Source organism: Arachis hypogaea, chromosome 12, assembly GCF_003086295.3.
Source record: "Arachis hypogaea cultivar Tifrunner chromosome 12, arahy.Tifrunner.gnm2.J5K5, whole genome shotgun sequence".
NCBI lineage: Eukaryota > Viridiplantae > Streptophyta > Magnoliopsida > Fabales > Fabaceae > Arachis > Arachis hypogaea.
In genome coordinates this window covers 66985140-67003223 of record NC_092047.1, presented here as the reverse complement: position 1 = coordinate 67003223, position 18084 = coordinate 66985140, and the positions used below count along the sequence as shown (strand labels likewise).

The window sequence follows — 18084 nt, the reverse complement described above, 5'->3', positions numbered from 1 at the left end:
TTTAATAAATTCTTGATGGTATGATATAATAAATATAAGCTAATTAATAATACTGAATACATTATTATTATAGTATTGAATAAATAAAAAATGATTTTATTATATTAGTATTTTTTAATAAATTTTTGATGGTATGATATAATAAATATAAACTAATTAATAATACTGAATACATTATTATTATAGTATTGAATAAATAAAAAATGATTGGAAGGACTAAATAGTAAATCTAATTATCCACTTAATTCTATAAAATTAACACTTGTCAAACTTTTTTGTCTCATTAATAAATATTTTTTTTCTTTTATTTATCAATTTTTTTTGCATGCTGTGTTTAAATGGCTATTGCTGCTGCGAGGATGGTCAAATTTGACTTCGCTACTGTGAAAATAAGTGTAAAAGGGAGTTTGTTAAGTCACGATCGAGGTAGGGAATTTTTCTTAAACTCTTTACTTTCAAGAATTGTTACAAATCGATATTAATGCGAAAAATATATTTTGATAATTTCGTAAGTCTTATGGATTGAATTGGGTTGCTTTGAATGAATGTAGTTGCTTGCTTAGTTGGTTTATTAATCGATAGAAATTATTTAGTTGGATTTTGTGCTTAGTTTGACATTATTATAATAATGGTTGGATTGTAGTTGTTTTTTATTATTGAGACTGAATGCTTGATGCAATTTTAGTTATAATGATTTCTTTGCTTTGGGCTTTGGATTGAAAATGATTTGATATTTATGAATGATTTGAGATTTGAAAATGATTTGAGATTTGGAATTGGTTTGATATTTGAAAGTGATTTGAGATTTTGGAATTCGTTTAATTTTGGAAATGATTAAGAAGAGTTTGAGAAATGGCTTGGTTGTGACGCGAGGAGGGTGGCAAAGTCTAAGTTTTAGAGGAGGTGTTGCCGAAATTTTTATGAGAATTTGGAAGTTTTATTTTAGTTAATTTGATTGAAGAATTATTTTGTTTGATTTTGATTTAACTAAAGAAAAGAGTATGATTTGGGATGTTTTAGCGAACCTTGAAGTGATTATTAAAGAATAAACGGTTTTATTTTTGGATTTGCAAACAGGATGATTTTTTATTGTAAGACCCGAATTTTTGAAAATTAAATAATTAGTTATTTATAATTTATTATATTTATTGAGATTTTGTTTTTAAAAAAATTATTTTACTAAAAATAATTAAATAAAATTTTATAATTATTAAAATTTAATTTAATCATGACTTATTCTTTTAGTTCAAAGTATTTATGAAAAATTATTTTGATAGACAAAAAATTAAATTAATTTTTATAATTATTATTATTATTATCATAACACAAATCTAATTGTATTATTATTATTATTAAAATTTGAACAAAAAAAGGAAAAGAATTGGCCGAAGCCATTTGGGAAAAGGAAAGAAATGAATCGTGTTTTTATGCCTCTATATATATATAAAAGATCATGACACCTAAACCCATTTGATGTGTAACATTTTCCCTAAACATCATCATTAGTTTCAAACCGGCCTTGCATGCTTCATTTTTTAGTAAAGCAAGAAAGAAAGAACCGAGAGAGGAGAGAAATCGTGAACTTCCTTAACTTTCAATTTTGATTTCTTGTGATCCGTAATTCCAATAAAAAAATCTAATCCGATAAAAGTGTTCGTATCTTCTTTCTCTACATGTTAGTATTACTTTTGTTCGGTATAAGTTGACGGTGACGTAGCTTTCCTTCTCCTTGAGTTCAGCTAATTGGAGTTCTAAGAGGCATAGATGATTTCAGACACTTTCTTCTTCGATAGCTCGATCAAAAACTTCTCTGGAGCTTCGAGTATTTTGATTTTACACAAGGTAGAGTTTGGTAACTTTAAAATAATTAAATGTGAATTTGATAAGTAATTGTTGATTTGGTTGATTATTGTTTGAGTTTGAATGATTTTATGTTGAATTATTGTTGTTGCTTGTGATTTGAGGAACAACTGATCAGCTGTGGTTATTTTAATGACATTTAGACTGTTGTGATGTGGTATTTTGAGAAAATTGATGAGATTTGGTGATTGAAAGATTAAATTAAAAGCTATGAAAAATCGGTAACCGAAAGACTCGAAAATGGATTAAAATACAAGTAATATTTTGAAAGGGAAGAGATAAAGGTTTCGGTTTTGGTATAAGAGGAAGATAAATATTTAAACTTTATTTTTGAAGGATAATATTATATTTGTATATAAAATCGAAGTACAATTTGTAATTATGTAAGTTTTTGAGTATTTTGGGTAATAAATAAAGTACGGGATAAAAGTGGGTATTTTATAAAAGTTCAGGTTATTTTTATAAATATGAAAATAAGTGAGGGTTCGAATATAATTTTATAAAATATTAAGGCTAAAAATAGAATATTAAAAAGTTCATGATTTAGAAAGTAATTAATAAAAGTTAAAAAATAAGATTTTATAAACTAAGTTTTAAGAAAAGATATAAATATTATTTATTTACCATTTAAATTATTCTATTTATATTATTGTTAATATTTTATTACGAATATTAATTAGTAGAGATATTATTAATATTATTATAAGTCAGAGAAGAGCAAATAAAGTGATCTTAAAAGTTTTAGAGAACGCAGACTTAATTAAAGTACTTTATAATTCTTTTAAATAAGACACTTAGGAAAATGCGAGGGAATAATGCAAAGATAAATTATATTATGGAATGATACGAAAGAAAAGAAAAAGAAAGAAAAGAAAAGGAAAGAAAAATATTAAAGAACCTATGCCACAGGAGAGCAAAGAGCAGGAATAAAAGAATGTATTAACTAAAAGGGATCTCTGTCATAGGAGAACAGAGGGCAAAGATAAAGAAAAAGCTTTAAAAGACTGTCTGCCACAGAAGAGTAGATGCGACCTTGTTTGGGCCTTAGTGCCAAATGTATAGTGGGAACGCCTACACACTGAGAACTGTTTTTCAGATGTAAGCATATATATTACAATACATTTAAAAGTCACATTGTATGCGGTCTGACCATAAGACTTATATGCACACTGTATGCATCTGGAAAGCCATATCTGGGTCTCATGCCCGGGTAATGTTGGGAGCGGGTAGGCAACCGACACATGAGCTCATGGCCTACACTAGGACTAGACATGCATCATCATTGTTTACAGGGGCGAAGCTAAGAATTTTTTTGGGAGGGGCGAATATGAAAAATATAAGTTAGGATGAGAGAAAAATTAAAAATTAAAAGAGAAGTAAACTGAAAATTTGGAGGTTTGGGAGGGGCCATTGCCCCCCTTCCCACAAACGTGGCTCCGCCACTGATTGTTTACACATATTTATTTGTGATTGTGTTTTCTATGATTGTGTGTGCTTGTGATTGAATTCTATGTTCTGTAATTATTGAGTTGGATTGTACTTTGTTGACCGTTGTTATTTATTGAGAACATAATAAAATGAACTTAACTAACTACCCCGACCCTACTAAGAACTCCCCAGTTCTTACCCCCTATTTTCACCCCTTTTAGTTATAGGTGCGAAAGTTTAGTGCGGAGCTACAGGAGCATAGAAGATTATGTTTACAAGTTGAGTTGTTAGATTTTATTTTTTCCCTCATCGTTTATTGTTTTTAGTTTTTAGAGGAGATAAGACTTGTATTTTGAGAATCTTAAAATAAGTCTATGTATATAATGCTATGTGAATATATATATATATATATATATATATATATATATATATATATATATATATATATATATATATCTTTGTGATTAAGTTATTAAAAATAAAAATTTTCCGTTTTCCTAATTAAAAATTTCTGTTCATATTCACGAAGGCTCAATATTAAATAAACATAGTATATAATTAAAGGAATAGAGGTAAGTAGCGCTCGGACTTTTAGTACGATCATGAGGTGCTAAAAATTAGAATATTACATTTATTCCTTTGAAGGAGTTTTAAACTTAAAAAGGTTTTGAAGTTAGTTTAGAAAAATCTTGGTTAAGTGAGAACTGGATTTTATGAAAGAAAAACTGGTTTTACTTTTTATGTAATTTTTAGTTGCATTTGAATTTTCCTCTCCAATTGTGATAATCAATAATTTGAATGAATTTTGTCTTTATTTTCAGTATAATTGGTTTAATATCCAACTGGTGTTGATGACAAATTTTGTTTAATTTTTTGTGTTGAAATACAAGATATATTTATGAAAATGCATCACAAAGAGCTATACTGATCGGAGAGCAAACCTGATAATTAGTGCTTAAATATTGTATTTTTTTGTGCTTAAATGGTATATTTCCTTGATCTTTTAATTTGATAAATTTTGTAGGAAATAAGAAGAAAAAGAAGCAAAAGAACACAAAATAAACTAAAAAAAAGAAAAGAGGAATTCTGGACACGCTTTAAAGATTGAACACGCTTTGAAACCTTAGGCCACGCTTTTAAAAGCGTGACCCATGACCATAAAGTCATGGCATGCATTAATGCTTTATGCATTCATTATCATGAGTTAATGAATTAAAGCATGCATGCACTTAATTATCAATGCCTTATGCATGCATTTAATTAATGATGCCATAATGAACCATGCAATATCAATGCAATGGCATTATTAATAAATAAAATGCAATTGGCAAATCATGAATGCTACAGCCAATGAAAGCATTCAAACTTTAATTTCCAATGTAATTAACGTTAATGCACTAAAGCATTATTAATTAAAGCCATACATTGCAAATAAGTGCTTTAATGTTAATACATTAAGCTTTATTAAAGTAAACACAAGCATGCATGTAACGTTGCAAAATTAAAGCAAAGGGTATAGAGTTGAAAGGGGACGTTTGCATTCAAGTTGGCCTCAAACGCCACCTCCAATGCCAACAAAGTTCAGCCATGATTGAAGTTGGATGCCCAACGTTTGCGTTCACGTTTGACCGCAAACTTGAGGTCAAATGCAAGTGACAGATGGTTGGCTGGTCTGCAGAACGTCCTTACACGAAGACATTTGAGTCAACGTTTGACCCCAAACGTTGACTCAAACGTGAATGCTCCAAAGTCCAAACTGCAAGCAGATTTCTTTTCAAGACCAAGAGCGATCAATTAGGGCCATTTTCAACTCAATTCCAAAGCAAGAAAAGCCCATTATCATCACTCAAAGGCACAAGAGATAGTTAAAATAGGAATTATATTTAATTGTAATTTTTTTTGAATTTCACTTTCATTTTGGTAAAAATCCTATATAAGGCATCATTTTTTATTTTTGTAAGGTAGGCTGGAACAGAGAGCATCAGAAGGCTGGCTCCACTGGGGAGCATTAGGATTAGAGAGATCTCTCTTAGTTTTCATTTTTGTTTTAAATCTTGGGTTGAGAATTGAAGAAATTCTGTTTCAATCTCACCTTGAGAATTATCTCTGTTTGCTTGTCTGCATAATTTCAGTGAATGGTGATTTGAATCCAAGCTCTCTTTACCGCTTTCATCTCTATTTCTTCTTCAATCTGTTTGCTGTTGGATCAAAGAAGGGATTGAGATCTAGACTTATTTTCTAGTCTCATTGAGCTCCTGAGATCTTCAACCTCTCATTTAGATTTTACAATTGAGCCAAGCTGCTTTCTGTTTTGATTTTTCAAGTGATTTTCCAAATCTGTTTAAATCTGCTGCATCTTTTACTTCCCTGTTGATTGCTATTTACACTTCCTTGTTTGATTTCTTGAATCCCAGCTCCCAAAATCCTTTTATTCTTCCTGCAATTTATATTTCCAGTTGCTTAAATTATTGCTTCCTTTAATTTCCAGCACCCAGCCCCCTTTACATTCACTGCAATTTACATTTCTTGTCATTTAAGATTCTGTCAATTTACATTCCTTGTTCTTTAAGTTTCAGTCACTTTACTTTCTGCACTTAAATTTTCCGTGCTATTTACTTTCTGTTGGCTACATTTCATCCAATTTCACTTCAATGTTAGCTTGACTAAATTAATCACCCACTAAAGTTGCTTGATCCATCAATCCCTGTGGGATCAACTCACTCTAAGTGAGTTTTACTACTTAATGCGACCCGGTATACTTGCCGGTGAGTTTTAGGTGTTGGAATTTATTTTCCAAAAACCCATCAAGTTTTTGGTGCCGTTGCCGGGGATTGATTTAGATCAACAATGATTAAGTGGGTGAGAAGTCTAGATCAAGCATTTTCTTTATTTTTGTTCTCTATTTTAGATTGAAACCAAGGTGTTTGTGTTTTTGCCTCACTAAGAAATTCTCATCTCCGATATGAGTAATTTCAATTTTCATTGATGTTGCATTTTACAAAATACAAATGGAGTTCAACTCATCTTATGGTCAAACAAAATCTTATGGGATATCACCCACCATCACCAATCTCTAATGGTGACTGGGAATATCACCAAGAAAATACAAATTCTAAGGACTCCAATCCATGGAGATTTGCTTTAGAGACACAAGATGAGAAAGAAAATCATATGGGATATTTTCCTCCACCACAAAATGATGCAAGTCATTAATCCAATGGTGGCTGGGAAGGAAATTCTAATGCTCCATATGATATTCATCCAAAGATATCATCACTTGACCATGCTTCAACAGAAAGCCCCTTTCAAAACTTACCACCCACACAAACTTCCAATAGCCAAAGACTCTCAAAGCTTGAGTCCATGCTCAAAAGATTTGCGGAGGAGAAAGAGAAATACTAGAAAGAACTAGAAAACTCCTTCAAAAATATGGAAGTGCAGTTAGGCCAATTATTGAATGCAAAGAAGGAGGAAATGGAAAAACAAGAACACAAGGTCCCTGTGTCAAGTGAAATTGCAAAAAAGGAAGATGTGGTGAAAGTATTGGAACCTAAAACTGCACTTGAGATGACAAGAGAACCTGAACACTCACAACCTCCTCAAATCCCCCTGGACCAAAAAGCCTCAACAATTGAATCTGAGATTAAAAGATATGAAGAGGAGATGAAAAAATGTTGGGAAGATCAACAAACCTCCTCCATGAAAAAGCTATTAAGTCAAATGCTGAGTGCAAGGGAGGAAGTGGAAGAGCAAGAAAGTGAGAAAGACAACCAAAGAATTCCAAACTCAAGTGAAGCAGAGAAGTACATAGAGAAAAAGCTCATGGAACCACCAATTCAAAAGGCTCTGGATGAATACAAAACTCCAATAATCATACAGCAACCAAGTCTTGAATCCAAAGAAGTGAAGGCAACTAGCAAGAACACCAATTCTGTCCCTAATCCAGCAAGCAAGCTCAATCAAGCTATTTACAAAAGGAAGCGTGCTAAGGAAAGGCCAAGACAAGGGACACTAGCTGAATCTTTCCCCCCTTTGACGTCATTCCTCTTAACAAACTGGAAGAAGAGGAAGAAAGTGAAGAACAACATGTCAAGCTAATGACACTAAAAGAGCACTTGTTGGGAGGTAACCCAACCGTAGGTAACAATTCTTCTCTGCTTTGTTTTCTTTTTGTGCTTTGTTTAAATTCAATAAATTGGCATATGGTTACATTCTAAATTTGGTGTTGCCCTGCAACAAACTGTTTTCCATCTTCATGGATGATTGCAACAATTTTACATGGAAGTGTCACACTAAGATTCTAAGTTTGGTGTGCCACTTAATTTTCTATGCAAGTCATCCAGCAGCACCACTTGTTTGTATAATCACAATGCCTCTACAGTTTTATTTTTCTCTTTTGATTTAACACTTTTTCATTCTACCTGCTGTAGTTATTTTTCTGTTTTTTAAACGCTTTCCTCTAGTTTGCTTATTAACTGTCTTTGTTAGTACATCACCAAGAGATCCTTATTCATGTCAGATTCTTGGCTTGGTGATTGTACTTAACAAATAACAGTTTCATTTGCTTAGTTTTAATTCAAATAAATTGACATATGATTGCATTCTAAGTTTGGTGTTGCTATGCAACAAAATTTGGTTCCAATTCTTAAAAGATACTTGCATTAATTCCAAGTGAAAGTGTCATACTAAGTTTGGTGTGCCACTTATCTTTTATGCAATGTATTGCACACACCTTCTTATCTATGCAATCAAAATGTCTCTGCCTCTTGTGCCTTGATTGTTATCTTTAATTTTGCTTGCTTAAAACACATGTGCTACTAACATTTCATTGTATAAGACATTCATGATCCATCTTAGCCCCATAGCCATTGTTCTAATTGTTGGTTGAGGATGAACAAGCATTCTGAGTTTGGCAAAGGGAAAGGGAAGAATGGAAGGAGAAGGACAACAATAGAGAAGATGAATCACAAGGTTGTAAAGTTCTTTTTCCTCTCCTTTGTTTCCAGCACTTTACATTGCATCATTGTCTTCATTTTCTCTGTATGCATGTGTAGTATGACTAAGCATAGCTTGAATTTTGATTTGCAACATGCTGCTGTGCCATTATGACTACCAACTTGAATTATGTGAGTTCAAAAGTAATAAAGCATCATGATCATAAACAAACAAGGCATTAAAGAAGAACTTAGCATGTGCATACAAGTATTGGAAAGCTAGTATGGTTGATTGTTGCTCAATTGCATTAGATTTTATTTCATTGAAGTTTTCATATAGGACATTTTGTGAAATCTTTTGAAATCATAAAAACCTTGAAGAAGCAATTGCAAATTAAGGCACGAAAAGAAAAAGGGAAAGAATGAGAAAGCTAAAGGCTCTGAGTACCAATGACAATTAATTTGTTAAGTACTTGTGGTGTTTATGTATCAAGCAAAAAGCTTGAAAACAAAACACTTAGAGTCAAGGTTAGGCTCAAAGTGCAAAAAACACTCCCTCAAAGCTCAAGGCTCTGAGCATCAATGATTAGAGAGTCAAGAAAAGAAACAAATGAGCTTAATGAAGTCCTCTAATTAAATGCTTGTGGTGCTTATGTATCAAGTGGTAATACTTGAAAACAAAGCATTTAGAGTCGTAGCTTTGTTATCAACTCATGGGGCAAAGGACCCAAAAGGAGAAGCTAATAAGAAAATCAAAAGCTTGTTTCAAGGAAGAAATATAAGAAAAAGATTTCATAAATTGAGCTAGATAGAAGCATCAATCATTTACATTTCTTTTGTGATTGTAGCATGCTTTGAAAACTAGCTTACCATGAACATTGTGTTGCTATTCTTCTTACCTTGGATTGTCAATCTCTATTGCATGATTCTTTTCTTGCTTGGGGACAAGCAAGGTTTAAGTTTGGTGTTGTGATGACATGTCACCATGTCATGTTTTTCTATACTTTTTCATACAAGAAATTGATAATTACTGCTTAAATATTGCATTCTTTTGTTCTTAAATGGTATATTTCTTTGATCTTTTGATTTGATAAATTTTGTAGGAAATAAGAAGAAAAAGAAATGAAAGAGCACAAAATAAGCTAAAAAGAAGAAAAGAGAAATTCTGGGCACGCTTTGAAGATTGAGCACGCTTTGGAACCTTAGGCCATGCTTTTAAAAGCGTGGCCCATGACCATAAAGCCATGGCATGCATTAATGCTTTATGCATTCATTATCATGAGTTAATGAATTAAAGCATGCATGCACTTAATTATCAATGCCTTATGCATGCATTTAATTAATGATGCCATCATGAACCATGCAATATCAATGCAATGGCATTATTAATAAATGAAATGCAATTGGCAAATCATGAATGCTACAGCCAATGAAAGCATTCAAACTTTAATTTCCAATGCAATTAACGTTAATGCACTAAAGCATTATTAATTAAAGCCATACATTGCAAATAAGTACTTTAATGTTAATGCATTAAGCTTTATTATAGTAAACACAAGCATGCATGTAACGTTGCAAAATTAAAGCAAAGGGTATAGAGTTGAAAGAGGACGTTTGCGTTCAAGTTGGCCTCAAACGCCACCTCCAATGCCAGCAAAGTTCAGCCAGAATTGAAGTTGGATGCCCAACGTTTGCGTTCACGTTTGACCTCAAACTTGAGGTCAAATGCAAGTGACAGATGGTTGGCTGGTCTGCAGAACGTCCTTACACGAAGACATTTGAGTCAACGTTTGACCCCAAACGTTGACTCAAACGTGAATGCTCCAAAGTCCAAACTGCAAGCAGATTTCTTTTCAAGACCAAGAGCGATCAATTAGGGCCATTTTCAACTCAATTCCAAAGCAAGAAAAGCCCATTATCATCACTCAAAGGCACAAGAGATAGTTAAAATAGGAATTATATTTAATTGTAATTTTTTTTGAATTTCACTTTCATTTTGGTAAAAATCCTATATAAGGCATCATTTTTTATTTTTGTAAGGTAGGCTGGAACAGAGAGCATCAGAAGGCTGGCTCCACTGGGGAGCATTAGGATTAGAGAGATCTCTCTTAGTTTTCATTTTTGTTTTAAATCTTGGGTTGAGAATTGAAGAAATTCTGTTTCAATCTCACCTTGAGAATTATCTCTGTTTGCTTGTCTGCATAATTTCAGTGAATGGTGATTTGAATCCAAGCTCTCTTTACCGCTTTCATCTCTATTTCTTCTTCAATCTGTTTGCTGTTGGATCAAAGAAGGGATTGAGATCTAGACTTGTTTTCTAGTCTCATTGAGCTCCTGAGATCTTCAACCTCTCATTTAGATTTTACAATTGAGCCAAGCTGCTTTCTATTTTGATTTTTCAAGTGATTTTTCAAATCTGTTTAAATCTACTGCATCTTTTACTTCCCTGTTGATTGCTATTTACACTTCCTTGTTTGATTTCTTGAATCCCAGCTCCCAAAATCCTTTTATTCTTCCTGCAATTTATATTTCCAGTTGCTTGAATTATTGCTTCCTTTAGTTTCCAGCACCCAGCCCCCTTTACATTCACTGCAATCACTACAAGAAAAATCACTTTTAGCGGCCATTTATTTTGCTTTTAGTGGCAATAAAAATAGCCACTAATACATTTATCGGTAATTAGACATTAGCCGTCTTATGCTTTGCCGCTAAAAAGTTTTAGCGGCAATTATAACATTTGCTGGTAAAGACCTTTTTAATGGCCGTAAAAAGTATATAACTATTAGTGGCCATTTTCTTGGCAATTTATATGGCCATGAAAGTAATTCCAAAATTGCAATGTTATTCATTTTTAGCGGCCATTACTATTGCCGCTAAAATCTTAAGACTTTTTTTAGTTATATTATACTCATTTTCTTAAAAGCAACGAACTATCTTTTTTTTTCTAGAATCTCAATTACTTTTGTCAACAATTATTATTATTATGCATAATATAAATATACTGAAATTAATTATTACAAAATGAGATATTTTATTAAACTCAAAAGATTAATACACAAATTTTTCTTGAAAAGTAATAAATTATATTACAAATCTAGACAATAAAAAATGCTACAAGCCTATAACTATGTTAGATCAAGTTAGGCTATAAACCAATTCAATTGACATATCCTAATAAACATTGCCAAGGGTAACTTAAAAATAAGTGTACCTAGATCTGTAAAATAAGGGAGAAAAATGAAAAAGAAACTAGATTAGTGAAATTTAAAAACATTAATGTAAAGAGAGGCACATAATTGACACATAAGTTTCTCACATTAATTAAATGTGACATGCCTAAGCATCATAAGTGAATTTGGCTACTTAATGCAGGCTTATGCAACAATGGTACATGATGCAACTGTAATACAACAGAATGATTTCATGTGGATATTGATTGCTGGAAAGTTTATGATTGCTACATTGAAAACTTATCTTCAGAGCAAATGAAAAGTATTAACTAAAGCACATTTTTCATCGCTTTGTGCATAGCATGCTTCTGTGAAACAATGTTGAGGTAAATAGCAACAAGAATATGAGTTTGTGAAGTCAAACTAATATGATATTCTAATGTGTCCAAAGCTAAAATGTAAAAACATAAATAAATTGCATACTCATAAAAGAAAATTATATTTGGTTGATTAGGGATGATAAGCAAACACACAAATACATAAAAGACAGAGAGAAGAATTGGCAAATCTAATGGAGGCATAACATAAAATTTTAAATGCAGCATTGATTATTTGAACATAAGTAAGAAGTTTAAGCCATGAAAGAAATCTCACCTTCTTTACATTCAAGGTCTTTAGGCACTTCTAGCAAGTCTTGAAGTCTAATCTAAAACCAACTTTGTATCTAAACATTTCCTCCAAAATAAACAGATAAGTATTAAATACCAAACAAAAATTTTAGCAGAGAGCTAGAAATGACCAAAGGCCCAAGGGAATCAACTCACTGATGTTAGATAAACAATGCAAAAGAACATGCTGGCCATTTCTCCTATACTTGATGGTATGCAAAAAACATAAATGAAAAGAGAGGCAGAGTGATGATGTGAAGATCTACTATACAAAAAAATTAAAAAAAAAGTGAAAGAATTTATTCCATTTATGCCTAAAAGGAAGTTTCATGGCTTAATTACCTTATCAGGTGTTTCCTTGGAATGCTTGTGAAATTTCAAATTCAAAGACATGTCAAACCTTCACAACACACATGCATCTTGATCCACTGTAGATGTATACTTAATTTGGTTTTCAATTTTCATATGCACTGAAATCGTTAATTAGCTCCTTGGAAAACTATGATACTTGAAAATGAATAACATTAAATTGCAAACAAAAGCAAACTACAACACAAATTTTAGAAAAGCAGCTTCCTTTCCCACTTCAATGGGAAGAGTTTCATGACAGATAACTCAATTGACATACAATTTTTATCCTCGTTTAGCACCTACAACTACAAGTAATATTCATTTATCAATCATTGGCAAAAAGAAAGTGATGAGTTTTACCTATTTTCGAGCATTTTACGCATTGATAATTTGTTACTCTTCTTGAATCCAATTTTCTACGCTTCTTTCAGTTGCAAGACCCAAAACTGATCCCTTGTTTTCATTTTTGGATGTGTTAAAGCTTCAAGTGTGCAAAAGCTGCCAATGACATCAATCAAATATACGTTCAACTTAATCTGTCAATGAAACCACATTTAATTTTAAAAAATCTCTGTGCTACCATATTGGCCACATTTCTAAAATCTAAATCATTGCTGCATATATCTAGGTTATATCTATTGATAATGAATTTAGGTACCTCATGAATACACCTTCCTTGCAATTTTCACACCAAACTCACTTCCCTTTGCCCATACATTTCTTGGAACACCTCTGACAAGCTTTATAGTAATATAAAATGCAAAAATAATTTTCCTAGTTGAAAAAAATGAAATGAAACTAAAATAAATGAAATGAATAATGCTTACATGTCAAAGAAGGTTTGAAGCCTTGAATAAAAACTCTGATCTGTAATTTGGTCCCAAAATTCACGTAACTCATTCTTGGTTATAGAGGCTGATGTTAATGGTATTATGCCTCTGAATCAAAAGCCCTTGAAAGATTTTGAAACTCAAATGTAAAGCAACTTCCCTGCAATAGAAACGAAATCAAAATGCTTTTCATGCAGCGTTTAACTCAGTCTTATTTGACCACAATATTATGGAATCCTTTTCCATTATACGAACTCACAAACTGAATTAGGTCCTTTTTTCAGAATGCGTGTCTTTAAGGAACAATACAGTTATTGCCTGTACAATTTCACATTCATAGATTCTTACTTTTAACAATGTACTTGGTGAGGATGGGCCATGAGATATTGGTCCTGACTTTCTTCCATCAAGCTCATAGAGTTCACCTGCATATGAAACAATTATACAGAAATCAATAAACTAAAATGCAGGAAAATGTATCAATCAATGCTTGACAAAGTAACATAAATTAATTGTAATAATAACAGAATAAGCTATAAACTTTATATGTGTGCATCTCTGCAATTTTGCTATTAATTGTAGTAATTTGAAATTTTTGCTGACTAATGTATTTTATACATATATTTAAATAACTTCATTAGAACAACTAATTTAACTATAAGCAATCTGAACTACCCAAACAAATTAAGAATTAAGATTTCAAACCAAATCCAGCAGTAGATAAAAACGCACGACCAACTAAGATAAACTCATATGTACCTAAATCTTATTTTATACAAGTTTTATTAAGATTGTTAATTATCTTCAAACAAAGATATATAGCCATATGAACCATCATGTCAACATCATGGGGAAAGAAAAAAAATCTATAGGCAGAAGCAGGATAAGCTACTTCTACTTGACATAAGAATAAGATGGCATGACATGACATCAGGATAAGCTACTGAAGCAAAGGAAGAAATGCCTCAATTTTTTCTTTAGCACCATAGTAGTTTGTTGTTAAGCATTTTCCAGCCATATTATAAGTTTGATTAAGCTCTTTCCACTTAATTATTGATCCTATAAGATTAGCTGAATTGAACTTGCATCCAAGTATAGGGAATTAATGATATTAATGTTAGTTGTGCTTATTTGTGTGTAGAATAAAGCAATTCATAAATTTAGGCATGCAGAGATTGGAAGAACATGAATGATACAACGAAAACACAGTTTTTTCTTCTTACCAGTGGCATCATAAACGACATCAAATTTTTCTGGCAAGTCTTCAAAGTTCTCCTTTGTGTAGTCAATAGCCAAATCAGCTCCCAAACTTTTCAACAAGAACGGAAGATTAAGCAAGCAAAAACGGAGAAGAAAGAGCAAACAAAAAATTAGGATCTGAAACACTTAAAAAACACTTCGATTTCAGCTTGATATGCTAGATTCATTAGGATCAAGCAAGAAAACAGAGCAAAAGTAATAACACAGAGAATCACAAGCTTCTGAACATTCAAACCAAAATCGAAAAAATAAACGGAGAAGACCTACCAGCGACGACGATCTTGTGCGTCTACGCGGAAGAACGGCGGCGGTGCAAGCGGCGGAGGTGTGGTGTTGCGACAAGAGCAGCAACGATGGCTGGAAGGCCTTGGTGACGTAGATCTGAGACGAAAAATGATAAGAGCGATGTGGATCTAAGGTGGATGGGATGGAAACGAGGTCCAAGGAGTAGGATGATGGACGGCAGTTGTCGGCGATGGCAATGGCTATCACGGTGGTGATCGGCGATGGAGAGAAGTTACGCAAGTTAACCCAAGCCAGTGGGGATAGTTTTCTTTCCTTTTCAGCTTTTCTTTCTTATTCCAATTTCCAATTGATTTAGGGATGAGATTAAATTAAGTGGTAATAAAAGTTTACCGGCAATAATAAGAATGGCCACTATAATAATTTAGAAAAATTAAAATTGAAAGTGAAAAAGGATAATAATTTTCTGGCAATAGTAATAATGGCCACTATAATATATAACAATAATGGCAAATGTATAATTGCCGGAAAAACATAACTTAAATTAAAGAATTAGTGACCATTATGTTATTGCCACTAAAAGTTTGTCGCTAAAACATATTTTTCTTGTAGTGAATTTACATTTTTTGTCATTTAAGATTCTGTCAATTTACATTCCTTGTTCTTTAAGTTTCAGTCCCTTTACTTTCTGCACTTAAATTTTCCGTGCTATTTACTTTCTGTTGGCTACATTTCATCCAATTTTACTTCAATGTTAGCTTGACTAAACTAATCACCCACTAAAGTTGCTTGATCCATCAATCCCTGTGGGATTGACCTCACTCTAAGTGAGTTTTACTACTTGATGCGACCCGGTATACTTGCCGGTGAGTTTTAGGTGTTGGAATTTCGGTTCCAACCCCATCAAAACCTAGAGTTGTTGCAAAGAAAAACTCCAATTCTATAACTTTTTATGTTGAACACTTTTTCCAGTTCTCAATGATTGTAGATGTAATTCACAACCAATGATTAGTGGCAAAAATGTTTCAGATGTTGTTAATCCTGGTTTCTTACATTAATTTGATATAGTTTGAGGTATAGAGGTCCAAATGAGACAGTTTTAGCAGCATCAAAAAGCTAACTTCCAGTGCTTTAAAATAGTACGCATATGTCTATATTGGACAAAGAAGATGAGTCGCACGTATATGTATATATTCACATATGTGGACAAAGCAACACATACCGTGCTTTATTAAACACGTGGTTTGCATTTTGGATCCCAAAAATGCTTCCAATACATTAAAGTTTCAAGGATACAAGGAGAAAAATCAAAGAGGCTTGATAGGGAGAGTTAGTAATTTAGAAAGAAAAGATCTCCCCTCTCTCTAGAATTAGGGTTAGGTTTTGGTTTTCAGTCTAGTTTAGGTTAATTTTCAATTGATGTATCTTTAAGAATTCAAGATTTCAAACTTTTAAGTGTTCATTTTCTTCATTCTTTTTATGGTTTGTAATTTTTTTTTCACGTTATTTCAATTAATGTTATGAATGTTTTATGTTTGAAATTTTTATTTAAATTTAATGAATTAATTTTTTTGGGTATTGTCGTGATGTTAGTTTTATGTTTATTGTAAATTTGGTGAGTTTAAAATTACAATTTCATTAGTTGCAAGTTTATGCTTATTTATTTACTCCAAGTATTTGATGAATTATCTAGGTTAAAAATAGAGTAATTTAGTTGCTTGGCTTTGACTTAAAACCTAGGTCAATCTTGAACTACATACTTGAACTTAAATAGTTGTAATTAAAATGGTTGAAATGACCTAACTGACACGGCTCTAATTCACTTTTTATTTTATTCATTGATGAATGGTTAGGACTTTGTGAATTAGGTTGAGAAATCTTGGTGTTGATATCTAAATTTATCCATATGAAAACATATTATTATTATTATTATTATTATTATTATTATTATTATTATTATCCTTTAATTTAAAAAAAAAAATAAAAACAAAAATATTTTATTTCAATATTTTTTCTTACATCAATATTCAAAAGAAAATAATAGAAAAATAAAAATCAAAAGTATGAAAAATAAAAAAATAACAGACTAGTAGCAGATTAAAATCAGAGATAGAATCCTTCAATAAAATTAACAGCACCAAGATCTTGAAAAATAAAGCTATCATCAATTTATTTACAAACTATCATTAAAAATATTCGTCAAAATATGTGCAGGTGATAGAATTTTTTGCCCCAATTTGCATTAATGAATGAGCATATTTCTTATAAATATCACAATCAACTTAGTGCAAGAGCGAAAAAAAAAAGGTTAGAAAAAGGGACCTGAAGACAAAACTTTTCAAATAGAAAGTTAAAAAAAAATAAAGTGCAAAGAAGAGAGTTCAGAGATCATCATATTATTAAAATAATTTGTAGAAAAAATCTAAAAATTTTATCACAAAAAATCTTTTACTTAGAAGCATATCAGAAAATCAGCAAAGTTAAGTCTTTATGGTTTACTACTATTTTATATGGATTTTATTTTTTTCAATCTTTGTTCTTCATGTTTGTGATCTGTGTATTTGTTATTTTTTGAAATAAATGTGTGAATAAAATTTTTGTTTATTTGTATATGAAAAGAGGTATGGTGCAAATGTTTGTGAATGAAGGACGAGTATGTGAAAGCTAAGTGGAAGTGTTAGATCTGTTAAGTGTGTGTTTAAAAATATAAATATGTGTGTGTTTGTACCACAAGAATGATTTTCCAAAGCATAATCATATCATATAAATTATGGATCTACCTAGGCTAAGGTTTGATCTCAAGATCTTAAAAAAACGCAGTTCCTAAATTATCATTATGCTGCACACAATTAGTTACATAAAGTCAATTAAAACCATTTAAAATATCAGAAATGTTTGGTAACCAAAGAAAATCAGCCAAAAACAGCCATAACTTGTCTTATTTAGCATTCATTAATTATTGCGAAAATTGGTGGTTGATTTGTTGGTCCCAACTATCTTTAGGACTAACGTTAGTCCTTTAGTCTAATTTTTAATTTAAACTGTTAGATCATTTTAATATTATATCTAACAGTGTAGATTAAATATAAATTTATATATTTAATTTTATTAAATACAACCTAATATTTAATGTTTTTACAAATAAACCTTTTCATCTTCTTTTTATTATTTTTTTTTGTAGATGGGACCTCTTCTTCTTCTGATTTTTTTCTTCTTCTTCTTATTCACCATTCCAATGAACCCTTCTTCACCACTGCAATGAATTCCAGCACTAACAGCAATTATCAGGGTCTAGATTTGTCTTCCTCTTATTATTTGTTTTGCAGATGTGGTCTCTTCT

The 18084-nt window shown here is 31.5% G+C and overlaps 1 long non-coding RNA gene across 19 annotated transcripts; it reads right to left on the bottom strand.

The window, feature by feature from the left end:
- Positions 1-9656: 9656 nt before the first annotated feature.
- On the bottom strand, positions 9657-15112 carry LOC112727470 (uncharacterized). 19 transcript variants are annotated; one of them, XR_011868564.1, is made up of 10 exons: positions 14769-15100; positions 14465-14550; positions 13590-13666; positions 13239-13401; positions 12772-12909; positions 12403-12488; positions 12217-12260; positions 12047-12116; positions 10394-10820; positions 9657-10071 (listed from the first exon to the last, which is right to left on the bottom strand). It is a non-coding gene; the product is annotated as an uncharacterized lncRNA (long non-coding RNA). The 19 variants fall into 19 exon arrangements; XR_011868561.1 differs by lacking the exon at positions 9657-10071 and adding an exon at positions 13070-13151 and having other exon boundaries at positions 10461-10811; XR_011868556.1 differs by lacking the exon at positions 9657-10071 and adding an exon at positions 13070-13151 and having other exon boundaries at positions 10633-10820.
- Between the last annotated feature and the right edge of the window lie 2972 nt (positions 15113-18084).